Here is a 14,706-nt window from a genome sequence, read left to right as displayed (position 1 = left end):
AGACTACTTGGCACTTGGGGGCTAATGTCTACCAAAAGATTTTTTTTCCAAGTGGTGGTTCAGGAGAGTAAGTCCCAAGTACTTTGCAAGCAAGACTAGTTGGCACTTGGGGGCTAATGCATATAGCAGTTAAAGCTACACAAGTACTATAATAGACACAAGCATGTGAAGGACCGGCTCATTCATTTTGATTAAACCGACCCTTGGGGGCTACGGATTAAGCCGGATTTTTACAGGTTTGACCAAGGAATATTACTAATGTTTATATGTTTGTTCTAAGTCTACATCATATTCATTATAAGCAATAGACTTGGGGGATGGCATAGTAAGGATAATTCAGTGAAGGAAGGAGTTAATACCTCAAATTTCTGGTGGATTTGCTTCACCATATCAACCTCGAGGTCACGACTGCTGTTCACTTGGCTAAGATAGCTAGAAAAAACTTCCCAAATGCTCCTATGAGTATAATTAGCAATGTCAAATCTGACCTTGCGGCGACTCAGGTGCTCCTCCTTGGCAGAGCACTTAGAAAACACAGTGGGTCTCCCCGGCTCAGCATAGCCGATTTTGGTAATCTCCACGTCAGTATCTTGAGAGTCGTCTGCCTTGGACGGTCTAGGGACTTCAGGATTTTCAAGGACGTCAGTGGCTTGCTCCACAGGCAGGTTAGCAGTTGGCGCTAACGTGTCATGAGCCGGTTCAAGTGCTGGCTCAGGAATAGAAGCATCAGGCACGGTTGTCTGGAGTTCCGTCTCGTGGTCAGTTGGGTTTTCAACCAGCTTATTCTTCTTTACCCTCTTGCTAGGTTTTGCTTTTCCACTTCATAAGATCAAAATGGTTAGTACAAGTATAAAGAATTGAATTAAGTACAGGATAAGTAAATCATCATTACCCTAGAGCGGTCTTAAAAGCCGGCAGGTTGGACTGGATTGAGTCGCCAGATGAAGGTGAAGTTTCCTGATAATTCGAGTCAGAAGAGTTGAGTGGTTGACGAGTGAGACCCGCCAAAGGATAAAAGGGATCTAAGATGGGGATGACCTCATTCTGACGTTTCCTTGGCGTGTTTGGTAAACTGGAGGAGAGCTCTGCTTCTTTGCTGGTCCGGGTCTGCCTCCGGTTTTCATGAATCTGTCGCTTCAAAATAAGTGAGGATCCTGGTAAGCTAAGGGATGTGAAAATCTTACTTTCCGGGTTACTCTTTGGACTTTTTATCTTGGCAAAGGCTCTGAATCGGAGGAGGAAACAATAGTTACCTCTTCAGTCACTCCCGGACTCATTCCCGTGTCACCCTGATGGTAATCAGTGTCAATAAGATGGTTAAACAATGAGCCAAGAGAATCAAGTGTTACCTCCAACTGAGAAGAGTCATCCAGATGAAGTAAATCAAAAGCACTGGGTTTTTCCCTCGTTTCTGAGCGGCGGCTTTCCTGGCAGCTTTCTTGGCCTTCCTGGCTCTCTTTGCAGCCTCATGATCATATTTCTTCTTCCAGAATTGGTCATCAGCCAGTGGAAGTCAGTAAAAGTTTGAGTTATGATGAAACATAAAAGGTGAAAGTAAAATAATTTATTCTCGCGGCTTACCACTGGAGCCGGGTTAGCCTTGCAGAAAGGGCTCAGGCCCACTTTGCTGCAGTCAGCCAGGTTCTCATTCAGAAGTGACTTTGTCATATCATCGATAACATTGTCTGGCAAGTCGTCAGGGCTGTGGCGCAGAGGATCCTTTGTGTCACTAGTATAATCGCACATTAACCCGGGGCGGCGGCTCAATGGGATGATCTGCCATGCGACCCAACACCAAACTAGATCAATGCCGTTTAAACCATTCCCCAGCAGAGCTTTAATTTTTGCAAGAGTGGGGCGAGTGTCTGGCATTCAGCGGCTGCTATTTTATAAGGAAGCTGATGATTGGAGTCAAGACGCAGAGCACGGAAGCCGGGCAGTGGGTTATCATCGGCTGGAGAGGTGTCTTGATAGTAGAACCAAGTCTGGTTCCAGTCTTTGGGGTGACTCGGCGGTTGTGCATAAGGAAAGATTACGTCTCTCCGTCGTTGGATTGAGACCCCGCCCAATTCCAAGCTCGGTCCGTTGGAGTACTCATTCTGACGGTTTAAATAAAACAACTCTCGGAAAAGGAGTAGGTTGGGTTCTTCTCCAAGGTACACTTCAGAAAACACTTGGAAGTTGCATATATTGGACACGGAGTTGGGTCCAATGTCTTTGAGAAGTGCAGAAAATCTCTAAAAAACTTTGAGCCGGGCGGCGAGAAGCCCCGGTTCATGTGATCCATGAAGATGATAACCTCACCTTCTTTGGGCTCAGGCTTTTCCTCCGTTGGATCAGGAGCACGGTACGACATGGCATCTCTTTTGGGCAGATAGCCGACTTTCAAAAAATCATCAAAAGTCTTCTCAGTGACAATGGACTTGACCCAGTTGCATGAAGTGGTTGTCTTAGGCGGCATTGTGAAAGAGGAAGCCTCAACAAGAGTAAAATGGCCAGTTTAAAATTAAGACGGAAGAGGAAATATTACAAGTACATGTTCAGATTGGCAGCTTATAAAGGGGCCTAATGGTATTTGACTAATTACGTCAGGTTATTTAAATCGCCATGAGCAGTCAGAATTTTAAGCCACCATGAGCAATTGATGTTGCATGTTGAAACACCATCGCTAGGTGGATCTATCAAGACATCGATATTTGGCTAAGTGTCATAAAAACAAGTTTCGCAGATGGCAACTATTATTGTGGATCAACGGATGCTCAGAAAAAGTAAATAATCTAGACCTAAAAAGCCAGCACAGAGGAGTTCATGAGCTCCAATGAGGTCTCTTTACAGGGAAAGGGGGTCTACTAATATCAAAAGTGGAAGCGAACCAACTACCGCATGAGTTTTATATTACTTTTGGATCAAAAGAGGCTGCGGTGGAGGAACTATGAAAAAACTGTGAACTACGAAGAACACCAAAGAATTCGTAAACCCTAATGCGGATCTGAGGGGCGAGGAAGAAAAAACTTACAGCTGCAGATCTGTTGCGGAGGCTCGCCGCCGTTGTCTGGATTGATTCAGGGTGATGCAGCGGCCTAGACGAGGACGACGGTGCGCTCTGAGGTGGCGGCGGAGCTCGAGAGGCAGAAGGGCATTAGAGGTGGGAGACGATGGAAAGGGGGAGAATGAGGAAAGACCGGTCGTGCCTATTTATAAGGAGAAACTCATGAGTGGGCGTGGAAATCGAGGAAACCAAAAACAGGTTATCCAACTGGTCAGACATCTCGTTTCTCGGGATTAATATTAAGATAAGGATCCGTTGAGATATGTCGGACAAAGTGTGAATTAATGACAGATGACGTCATGGCGGGTTATCACAGATCCAGGGGATGACGTCATGGAGGGTTATAGATTCTCGCACAATGAAGAAGCAGAAGATTTTTTCCAAGCGTTGAAGATTGACATGAACCAGTTCAAATCAATCTGGGGCCTAATGTTGGGGATATAACTATTAGGTATGACTCGCCCAGGAGGGGCCGGGTCACACCTATGGCGATTCACTATTATGAAGCCCACTGAGACACTTTAAGATTGTGGTTCACTTAAAGGCCCAAGGTCCAAAGGTGATTTAAGGCCTGTAGAGATAAACTGCCATATGTATGTAACTTGTATTGTAAGACAAGAATAGAGAGAGACCGAGCCGAACACTGTTTATGAGCCGGCCGGGACTCTGTGAGCCGCTGGGCATCGACCTCTGTATATAAAGGGACGACCCGGCGGCGGTTCAGGGCAAGTAACCACAGATCGAGAACTAGGTCAAGCGGAATCGCTCCCTGGTAATCGAGACATAAGCAATACAACCCAAAACTGGATCACATGCTTTTACCTTCACCGCAACGGGCCGAACCACTATAAACCACGTGTCCTTTGTCCCGTTTAACCCCTTTAAGCTTCCTAGTTGCGATGGCTCCACGACTAAGTCCTTTCACTAGGACATCTGACGTGACCATTCCACGACAGGTTTTGTTTGGCCAACTTGATCTATTTATCTTGCAATGGGAAGAGGTGCTTTGTAGTGGGTTCGATCTTACGGTGCTTGATCCCAGTGACGGAAAAGGAACCAAAATGTATGTATCATTGCTACTAAGGATAACAAGATGAGATTTATATCTACCGCAATAGATAAACGGATCTCATCTACATCATGTCATCATTCTTATTGCATTACTTCGTTTTCTCATGAACCTAATACACTAGATGCATGCTGGATAGCGGTCGATGTGTGGAGTAATAGTAGTAGATGCAGGTAGGAGTCGGTCTACTAATCTTGGACATGATGCCTATATAATGATCATTGCCTGGATATCGTCATGATTATTTGAAGTTCTACCAATTGCCCAACAGTAAAAGTTTTCCAACTGTTTGCTATTTTTCTCGAGAGAAGCCACTAGTGAAACCTACGCCCCCGGGTCTCTTTTCATCATATTTGCCTTTTTGATCTATTTTCCTTTGCGTTTATTTTCAGATCTATTAAACCAAAAATACAAAAATACCTTGCTGCAATTTATTTGTTCCGTGATCTATTTATCCAATCTACAACTTTATTATCATGTTATTTGCCTATCTTGAGGCATCGTACCCGGAAGGGATTAACAACCGCTTTAACACGCATGGTTACGAGTATTTGTTATTTGTGTGTAGGTGCTGTTTACGTGGTGTGAGGAGGTTCTCCTAATGGTTCGATAACCTTGGTCTCATCACTGAGGGAAATACCTACCGTCGCTATACTGCATCATCCCTTCCTCTTTGGGGAAATACCGACGTAGTTCTAGTAGACATCAAAAGGAATTTCTGGCGCCGTTGCCGGGGAGGATCTTCAACATCAACCAGGTTCCTAATCAAAAATCTCATATCCTCGCAATTTATGATATTTTCCATTTGCCTCTCATTTTCCTCTCCCCCACTTCACAAAAATTTGCCGTTTTATTCGCCCCTCTTTTTCATTCGTTGTTTTCTCGTCAGATCTCTTCTTTGCTTGTATGCCATGTGTCTTCTATTTGCTTGCATCTTTGCTTGCTAAATATCTCTTGATATAGATCCTCATCCACTTTCTAATCTTTTTAAGAGATCCAATTATCGTGAACAAATTGCTAGTGATTTGAGAACACTAGATTATCTTTATGAAGTTTTGCTTGAGATTCGTGAATCTGAAAATTGTGATGAAGAAATTTATGAAGTGATTCATGATAGCTATTTGAATGAAAAGCATGATTGCAATGATTTTACTATAAATTCTATTAATGTCAATTGTGCTAATAATATGCAAAACCCCAAGCTTGGGGATGCTAGTTTTGCTATGTCCACTACTTGTTGCAATGATCATGGTTGGGGTGATTCTTCGTATGATCTTGAAATTTATTTAAGCCCCATGATGAATATGAGATTGAAAACAATTTTTTCAATAATATTAAAAGTGGGTTGGGAATAATGTCAACTTTAGATCCCACATATTTGGAGAATGTTCAATCTTATGATTTTTTTTATAAAAGTGGGTTTGGAGAGGTCATGACTTTAGTTAATGTTAATCCCACTATTTTGGAAGAGTATCAACTTTGCATGCATGTGGATCGTGTTGAGAATATGTTCTGTGATAACTATTTTTTTGAATTTTCTTATGATCCTACATGTAATTATTATGAGAGAGGAAAATATGGTTGTAGAAATTTTCATGTTACTAAATTACCTCTCGTTATGTTGAGATCGTTAATATTTTATTCCTTTTCTTTGCATGTGCTAGATATTTCATGCCTTGATAATTTTGCCTACAAAATGCCTATGCATCGGAAGTATGTTAGAATTAAATGTGTTCTTCACAAGTTTTATTATGCTCTCTTTGTGGTTCAAATCTTATCCTTCTTGAGAGCAACAACAAAATCTTATGCCTAGCTAGGCGCGTAAATGATAGCGCTTGTTGGGAGGCAACCCAATGAATAAAATTTATTTTTGATTTTTACTTCCTGTTCTTGAGTGTTAGCACAATTATGCTACTGGTATGATTGTGTTTTGTGTGTCTTAATTAGTTATTGTGCCAAGCAATGCCTTTGGAAAGACTTGGGTGAAAGTTTATTTGATCTTGCTGAAAAACAGAAACTTTTGCACTCACGAGATTCATTGTCATTTTTTACAGAAGAGTGATTTTAAGTTGATTCTTTTTGCAGAGGATTAATAGACAAATTCCTCACGTCCACCATTTTATTTAATAATTTTTCGAGTTTCATAAGTACTCGAAATATTGAGATTGTTACGTACTGTTCTATTTTTACAGATTCTGTTTTCTTTGCATTGTGTGCTTGTTTTGATGATTCTATGGTTCGCTTTGATGAGTTTTTGCCATAGAAAAGTTGGAATACAGTAGATATAATGGAAAAACAAAATAATAATAGGTTTCCTACAGTACTTATAGTAGTGGTTTGGTTTCTTATACTAACGGATCTCACGAAGGTTTTGTTTGAGTTTTGTGTGATTGAATTTTTCAAGTTTTGAGTTATCTTACGATGGATGAAGGAATAAGGATAAGCAAAAGGATAAGCTTGGGGATGCCCGAGGCACCCCAAGATAATATTCAAAGAAGTAGTGAGCAACTAAGCTTGGGGATGCCCTCGAGTGGCATCCCCGCTTTCTTCTAACAACCATCGGTATTTTACTTGAAACTATATTTTTATTCATCACATGATATGAGTTTTGCTTGGACGTCTTGTATGATATGAGTCTTTGCTTGTTTTGCTTTGTGTTTTAAGTCATCAATACTTTCTGGACACACCTATTTGAGAGAGCCAAAATTATGTCATGACTTGTTAGAATTGCTCTCTTTGCTTCACTTAAATTTTTATGATGAGCAATGGACTTGCTCTAGTGCTTCACTTATATCTTTTTGAGCACGGTGTGCTTTGTTAATTTTGAAGAAATTCTCTCATGCTTCACATAGATTTATTTTGGAGTTAGTAAAATTTTAAGAAATTCTCTCTTGCTTCACTTAGATTATTTTGAGAGAAAGAAAAAGAATTATGCTCATGATCTTCACTTATATTTGTCTGAGCTTATCAAAAGCAACATATGAAAATAGTGCCAAAGTGATAGATATACAAGGAGGATATAATAAAAACTTTCATGAAGATCATTGGACAAAATAAACTTGAATCTTAGTAATGGTTTTGAGATATGACGATATGATATGTGAGTCATGTTGATGAGTAATTGTGCTTTAGTATGAATATTGATGCTAAGGTTTGTGATTCCCTATGCAAGCATGAAAGTCAATAGTTATGCAATGAAATTTATATCCTACTTATGGTGCATTATTCGGTGTTACTTATGCTTAATGCTTGGGTACGAGATTTTTTTCTTTTTGGTTGGTCGCTTCTCAATCTTTTTGCTAGCCTTCATTTTGCACTAAGTATGATCTATACTTGTGCATCCAAAACCCTTTAAACCAGTTTTGCCATATGTGTCCACTATACCTACCTATATGTGGTGTTTCCATGCTGTTCTAAGCATATTTGTATGTGCCATCTCTAATATTCAAAATAAATTTCTCTTTTATGTGCTCTACTACTCGCGTGGCGGTAAAGGGTAGCCAATATTTTCCATGCTAGATGTGTTATTCTCACAATGAGTGTGTATTCACTTGTCATTGCACGAGAGTACGACAAAGGTATTATGGATGCCCAGTCCCGAAATGAATACATGAATTTACTTTTTGTTGTCAAATAATAAATTCCTTGGAAAGTGTTGGTATGGAGGGCACCCGTGGATACGGTTAGCCATGGAAAGTGAAAGTTATGGTGGAAAAAGGAATAAACTTTATTTTCTGTTTGGGAACCGCCTATGATGTATCTAGCATGGAAAGTGTTGGGATGCTCCAAGTCATTTTCGTTGGTAGGAAAAGTATGCCTCTCAAAAATAATTTTATCTCTCAATTTAAGCTTTGAGATCTGGCACCTCTACAAATCCCTACTTCCCTCTGCGAAGGGCCTTTCTTTTACTTATGCAATTTTTATTTTGAATTCGAGTCTCCACCTTCTCTTATAAAGCACCAAAGGGGCACTATGATCGTATTTGAGCATTGGGTGTAGCTAATATTTGAGTGTGTTTCATGAATGGATCAATGATTGAGCATGATGGGCTAGGGATAACTTGCTTTAATGTTGATATTTTGAAAGACATGGTTGCTTGTTGGTATGCTTGAGTATTAAAGTTCTCATGTCAAAACTAGACTATTGCTTTGAATCATATAAAAGTCCATATGTCCATGCTATAAAGAAAAGAATGTCATGAACATGTTTGGCAACATTCCACATCAAAAATTCTATTTTTATCATTTAAGTACTCGAGGATGAACATGAATTAAGCTTGGGGATGCTGATATGTCTCCAACGTATCTATAATTTTTTTATTGTTCCATGCTATTATATTATCATTCTTGGATGTTCTACAATCATTTTAAAGTCATTTTATATCATTTTTTGGTACTAACCTATTGACATAGTGCCAAGTGTCAGTTGCTGTTTTCTGCATGTTTTTTACATCGAGGAAATCAATATCAGATGGAGCCCAAATTCCATGATGATTTACAATGATTTTTATGGACCAGAAGGGAGGAGTTGGGCCCTAGTTGCAGATGGGGGGAGTCCCGAGGAGGGGAGAACCCACCAGGGTGCGCCAGGAGGCCCAGGCGCGCCCTGGTGGGTTGTGCCCACCTCGGGAGCCCCCCGGACCGCCTCTTTGCTCTATAAATACCCCATATTCCAGAAACCCTAGGGGAGTCGACGAAATATTCATCCACCCACCGTAGAGTCCAGAACCACCAAGATCCAATCTAGACACCGTCATGGAGTGGTTCACCACTTCCATTGGTGCATCTCCTATAATGCGTGAGTAGTTCTTTGTAGACCTTCGAGTCCGTAGTTAGTAGCTAGATGGCTTATTCTCTCTCTCTCTCTCTCTCTATCTCTATCTCTCTCTCTCTCTCTCTCTCTCTCTCTCTCTCTCTCTTTCTCTCTTGATTATCAATACAATGGTCTCTTGGAGATCCATATGATGTATGTCTTTTAGCGGTGTGTTTGTTGGGATCAGATGAACTTTGAGTTTATGATTAGATCTATGTTTTTCTCCATGAAAGTTATTTGAGTCTTCTTTGATCTCTTATATGCATGATTGCTTATAGCTTCGTATTTCTTCTCCGATATTTGGGTTTTGTTTAGCCAACTTGATCTATTTATCTTGCAATGTGAAGATGTGCTTTGTAGTGGGTTCGATCTTACGGTGGTTGATTCCAGTGACAGAAAGGGAACCGACACGTATGTATAATTGCTACTAAGGAGAACAAGATGAGATCTATATCTGCCGCAATAGATAAATGGTTCTCATCTATATCATGTCATCATTCTTATTGCATTACTCCATTTCTCATGAACTTAATACACTAGATGCATGCTGGATAGCGGTCGATGTGTGGATTAATAGTAGTAGATGCAGGCAGGAGTCGGTCTACTAATCATGGACGTGATGCCTATATAATGATTATTGCCTGGATATCCTCATGATTATTCAAAGTTCTATCAATTTCCCAACAGTAAAAGTTTTCCCACCGTTTGCTATTTTTCTCGAGAGAAGCCACTAGTGAAACTTACGGCCCCCGGGTCTCTTTTCATCATATTTGCCTTTGCAATCTATTTTCCTTTGCATGTATTTTCATATCTATTAAACCAAAAATACAAAAATTCCTTGCTGCAATTTATTTGTTCCGTGATCTATTTATCCAATCTACAACTTTAGTCGCCGTACCCGGAAGGGATTCACAACCCCTTTAACACGTGGGTTGCGAGTATTACTTATTTGTGTGCAGGTGCTGTTTACGTTGTGTGAGGAGGTTCTCCTACTGGTTCGATAACCTTGGTCTCATCACTGAGGGAAATACCTACGGTCTCTATACTACATCATCCCTTCCTCTTTGGGGAAATATCGACGTAGTTCTAGCAGACATCAGTCATGTCTACATAGTTCTTGAACCTATAGGGTTCGCACGCTTAACATTCGATGACGAATTGTACTATGAGTTATGTGTTTTGATGACCGAAGTTTGTCCGGAGTCCCGGATTAGATCACGGACGTGATGAGGAGTCTCGAAATGGTCGAGACATAAAGATTGATATATTGGAGGGTTATGTTCGGACATTGGAAAGGTTCCGGAATGGTTCGGGCATTTTTCAGAGTACCGGGAGGTTACCGGACCCCCCGGGAGAAGTAGTGGGCCTTAGTGGGCTTTATTGGAAAGGAGAGAAGGGACACAGGGTGGCCGCGCACCCTCCTCTTGGCTGGTCCGAATTGGACTAGGAGGGGGCAGTGCCCCCCTCCTCTTTCCTTCTCCCTCTCCTACTCCTTCGCTCTCTCACCCTCTTGGAAAGGAAGGGGACTCCAACTAGGATTGGGAATCCTAGTTGGACTCCCCATGGTGTGCGCCCCTCCTGGACGACCGGCCTCTCCCTCCCTCCTTTATATACGGGGGTAGGAGGGAACACTAGAACATCCAGGAGTGGATCACTGGATAGCGGTCAAGAACATCCAAAAATACATGAAAAGGATTAAGGATATGCCTCTCGTTTATGGAGGTGACAAAGAGCTTGTTGTAAATGGTTACACCGATGCAAGCTTTTACACTGATCCAGATGACTCTAAGTCACAATTTGGATATGTATTTATATTGAATGGTGGAGCTGTCCGTTGGTGCAGTTCCAAGCAGAGCGTCGTGGCGGGATCTACGTGTGAAGCGGAGTACATAGCTACTTCGGAGGCAGCAAATGAAGGAGTCTGGATGAAGGAGTTCATATCCGATCTAGGTGTAATACCTAGTGCATCGGGTCCAATGAAAATCTTTTGTGACAATACTGGAGCAATTGCCTTGGCGAAGGAATCCAGATTTCACAAGAGAACCAAACACATCAAGAGACGCTTCAATTCCATCCGCGATCTAGTCAAGGAGAGAGACATAGAGATTTGCAAAATACATACGGATCTGAATGTTGCAGACCCGTTGACTAAGCCTATTCCACGAGAAAAACATGATCAGCACCAAGACTCCATGGGTGTTAGAATCATTACTATGTAATCTAGATTATTGACTCTAGTGCAAGTGGGAGAGTGAAGGAAATATGCCCTAGAGGCAATAATAAAGTTGTTATTCATATTTACTTATATCATGATAAATGTTTATTATTCATGCTAGAATTGTATTAACCGGAAATGTAGTACATGTGTGAATACATAGACAAAACATATGGTCCCTAGTATGCCTCTACTTGACTAGCTCGCTAATCAAAGATGGTTATGTTTCCTAACCATAGACATGTGTTGTCATTTGATGAACGGTATCACATCATTAGATAATGATGTTATGGATAAGACCCATCCGTTAGCTTAGCATAATGATCGTTAAGTTTATTGCTATTGCTTTCTTCATGACTTATACATGTTCCTCTAACTATGAGACTGTGCAACTCCCGAATACCGGAGGAACACCTTGTGTGCTATCAAACATCACAATGTAACTGGGTGATTATAAAGATGCTCGACAGGTGTCTTCGAAGGTGTTTGTTGGGTTGGCATAGATCGATATTAGGATTTGTCACTCCGTGTATCGGAGACGTATCTCTGGGCCCTCTCGGCAATGCTCTTCACAATAAGCCTTGCAAGCAATGTGAATAATGAGTTAGTTGCAGGATGAAGCATTATGGAACGAGTAAAGAGACTTGCCGGTGACGAGATTGAACTAGGTATGAAGATACCGACGATCGAATCTCGGGCAAGTAACATACCGATGACAAAGGGAACAACGTATGTTGTTATGCGGTTTGACCGATAAAGATCTTCATAGAATATGTAGGAGACAATATGAGCATACAAGTTCCGCTATTGGTTATTGATCAAAGATATGTCTCGGTCATGTCTACATAGTTCTCGAACCCGTAGGGTCCGCACGGTTAACGTTCAATGACGATTTGTACTATGAGTTATGTGTTTTGATGACCGAAGTTTGTTTGGAGTCCCGGATGAGATCACGGACTTGACAAGGAGTCTCGAAATGGTCAAGACATAAAGATTGATATGTTGGAAGGTTATATTCGGACATGGGAAAGGTTCTGGAATGGTTCAGGCATTTTTCGGAGTACCGGGAGGTTACCGGAACCTCCGGGGAGAAGTAGTGGGCCTTAATGGGCCTTAGTGGAAAGGAGAGAAGGGCCGCAGGGTGGCCGCACCCCCCTCTTGGTTGGTCTGAATTGGACTAGGAGGGGGCGACGCCCCCCCTCTTTCCTTCTCCCTCTCCTACTCCTTCCCTCTCTCCCCCTCTTGGAAAGGAAGGAGACTCCAACTAGGATTGGGAATCCTAGTTGGACTCCCCATGGCGCGCGCCCCGCGTTGTCGGCCGGCCTCTCCCTCCCTCATTTATATATGGGGGCAAGGGGCACCCTAGAACACACCAAGTTATGTCTTAGCCGTGTGCGGTTCCCCCCTCCACAGTTACACACCTCGATTATATAGTCGTAGTGCTTAGGCGAAGCCCTGCGCCGGTAACTTCATCATCATTGGCGCCACACTGTCGTGCTGACGGAACTCTCCCTCGTCCTCAAATGGATCAAGAGCACGAGGGACGTCATCGAGCTGAATGTGTGCTGAACGCGGAGGTGCCGTACATTCGGTACTTGGGTCGGTTGGACCGCGAAGACGTTCGACTACATCAACTGAGTTACTAAATGATTCCACTTTCGGTCTACGAGGGTACGTGGACATACTCTCCCCTCTCGTTGCTATGCATCTCCTAGATAGATCCTGCGTGATCGTAGGAATGTTTTTGAATTACTACATTCCACAACAGTGGCATCCAAGCCAGGTCTATGCGTAGATGTTATATGCACGAGTAGAACACAAAGAGTTGTGGGCGATAATAGTCATACTGCTTACCACCAATGCCTTACTTTGATTCGGCAGTATTGTTGGATGAAGCGGCCCGGACCGACATTACATGACCACTTTCATGAGACTGGTTCTACCGTTGTGCTTTTCACACAGGTGGCTGGCGGGTGTCTGTTTCTCCAACTTTAGTTGAATCAAGTTTTACTATGGCCGGTCCTTGTTGAAGGTTAAAACAACACACTTGACAAAAAATCATTGTGGTTTTGATGCGTAGGTAAGAACGGTTCTTGCTAGAAGACCGTAGCAGCCACGTAAAACTTGTAACAACAAAGTAGAGGACGTCTAACTTGTTTTTGCAGGGCTTGCTGTGATGTGATATGGTCAATACATGATGTGATATAAATTGTTGTATGAGATGATCATGTTTTGTAACATAGTTATCGGCAACTGGCAGGAGCCATATGGTTGTCGCTTTATTTTATGAAATGCAATCTCAGTGTAATTGCTTTACTTTATCACTAAGCAGTGGTGATAGTCATAGAAGCAATAGTTGATGAGACGACAACGATGCTACAATGGAGATCAAGGTGTCGCGCCAGTAACGATGGAGATCATGACGATGCTACAGTGATGGAGATCATGATCACAAGATGATGATGGCCATATCATGTCACATATTTTGATTGCATGTAATGTTTATCTTTTATGCATCTTATTTTGCTTAGTACGGCGGTAGCATTATAAGATGATCCCTCAGTAAATTTCACGAAATATGTGTTCTCCCTGAGTATGCACCATTGCTACAGTTCGTCGTGCCGAGACACCACGTGATGATCGGGTGTGATAAGCTCTACGTTCACATACAACGGGTGCAAGCCAGTTTTGCACGTGCAGAATGCTTGGGTTAAACTTGACGAGCCTAGCATATGCAGATATGGCCTCGGAACACTGAGACCGAAAGGTCGAACGTGAATCATATAGTAGATATGATCAACATAGTGATGTTCACCATTCAAAACTACTCCATCTCACGTGATGATCGTACATGGTTTAGTAGATTTGGATCAAGTGATCATTTAGATGACTAGAGGGATCTCTATCTAAGTGGGAGTTCTTAAATAATATGATTAATTGAATTTAATTTATCATGAACTTAGTCCTGGCAGTTTTTGCATGTCTATGTTGTTGTAGATCAATGGCCCATGCGACCGTTCCTTTGAATTTTAATGCGTTCCTAGAGAAAGCTAAGTTGAAAGATGATGGTAGCAATAACAGGGACTGGGTCCGTAACTTGAGGATTATCCTCATTGCCGCACAGAAGAATTACGTCCTGGAAGCACCACTAGGTGCAAGACCTGCTGCAGGAGCAACTGCAGACATTATGAACGTCTGGCAGAGCAAAGCTGATGACTACTCGATAGTTCAGTGTGCCATGCTTTACGACTTAGAATCGGGACTTCAAAGACATTTTGAACGTCATGGAGCATATGGGATGTTCCAAGAGTTGAAGTTAATATTTCAAGCAAATGCCCAAGCTGACAGATATGAAGTCTCCAACAAGTTCAACAGCTACAAAATGGAGGAGAATAGTTCTGTCAGTGAACACATACTCAGAATGTCTGGGTACCATTAACCACTTGAATCAGCTGGGAGTTAATCTTCCTGATGATAGTGTCATTGACAGAGTTCCTCAATCACTGCCACCAAGCTATAAAGGCTTCGTGATGAACTATAATATGCAAGGAATGAACAAGA

Source organism: Triticum dicoccoides, chromosome 2B (genome assembly GCF_002162155.2).
Source record: "Triticum dicoccoides isolate Atlit2015 ecotype Zavitan chromosome 2B, WEW_v2.0, whole genome shotgun sequence".
Lineage (NCBI taxonomy): Eukaryota > Viridiplantae > Streptophyta > Magnoliopsida > Poales > Poaceae > Triticum > Triticum dicoccoides.
The sequence above is the reverse complement of the archived record's forward strand: the minus strand, read 5'-3'. Positions refer to the sequence as shown.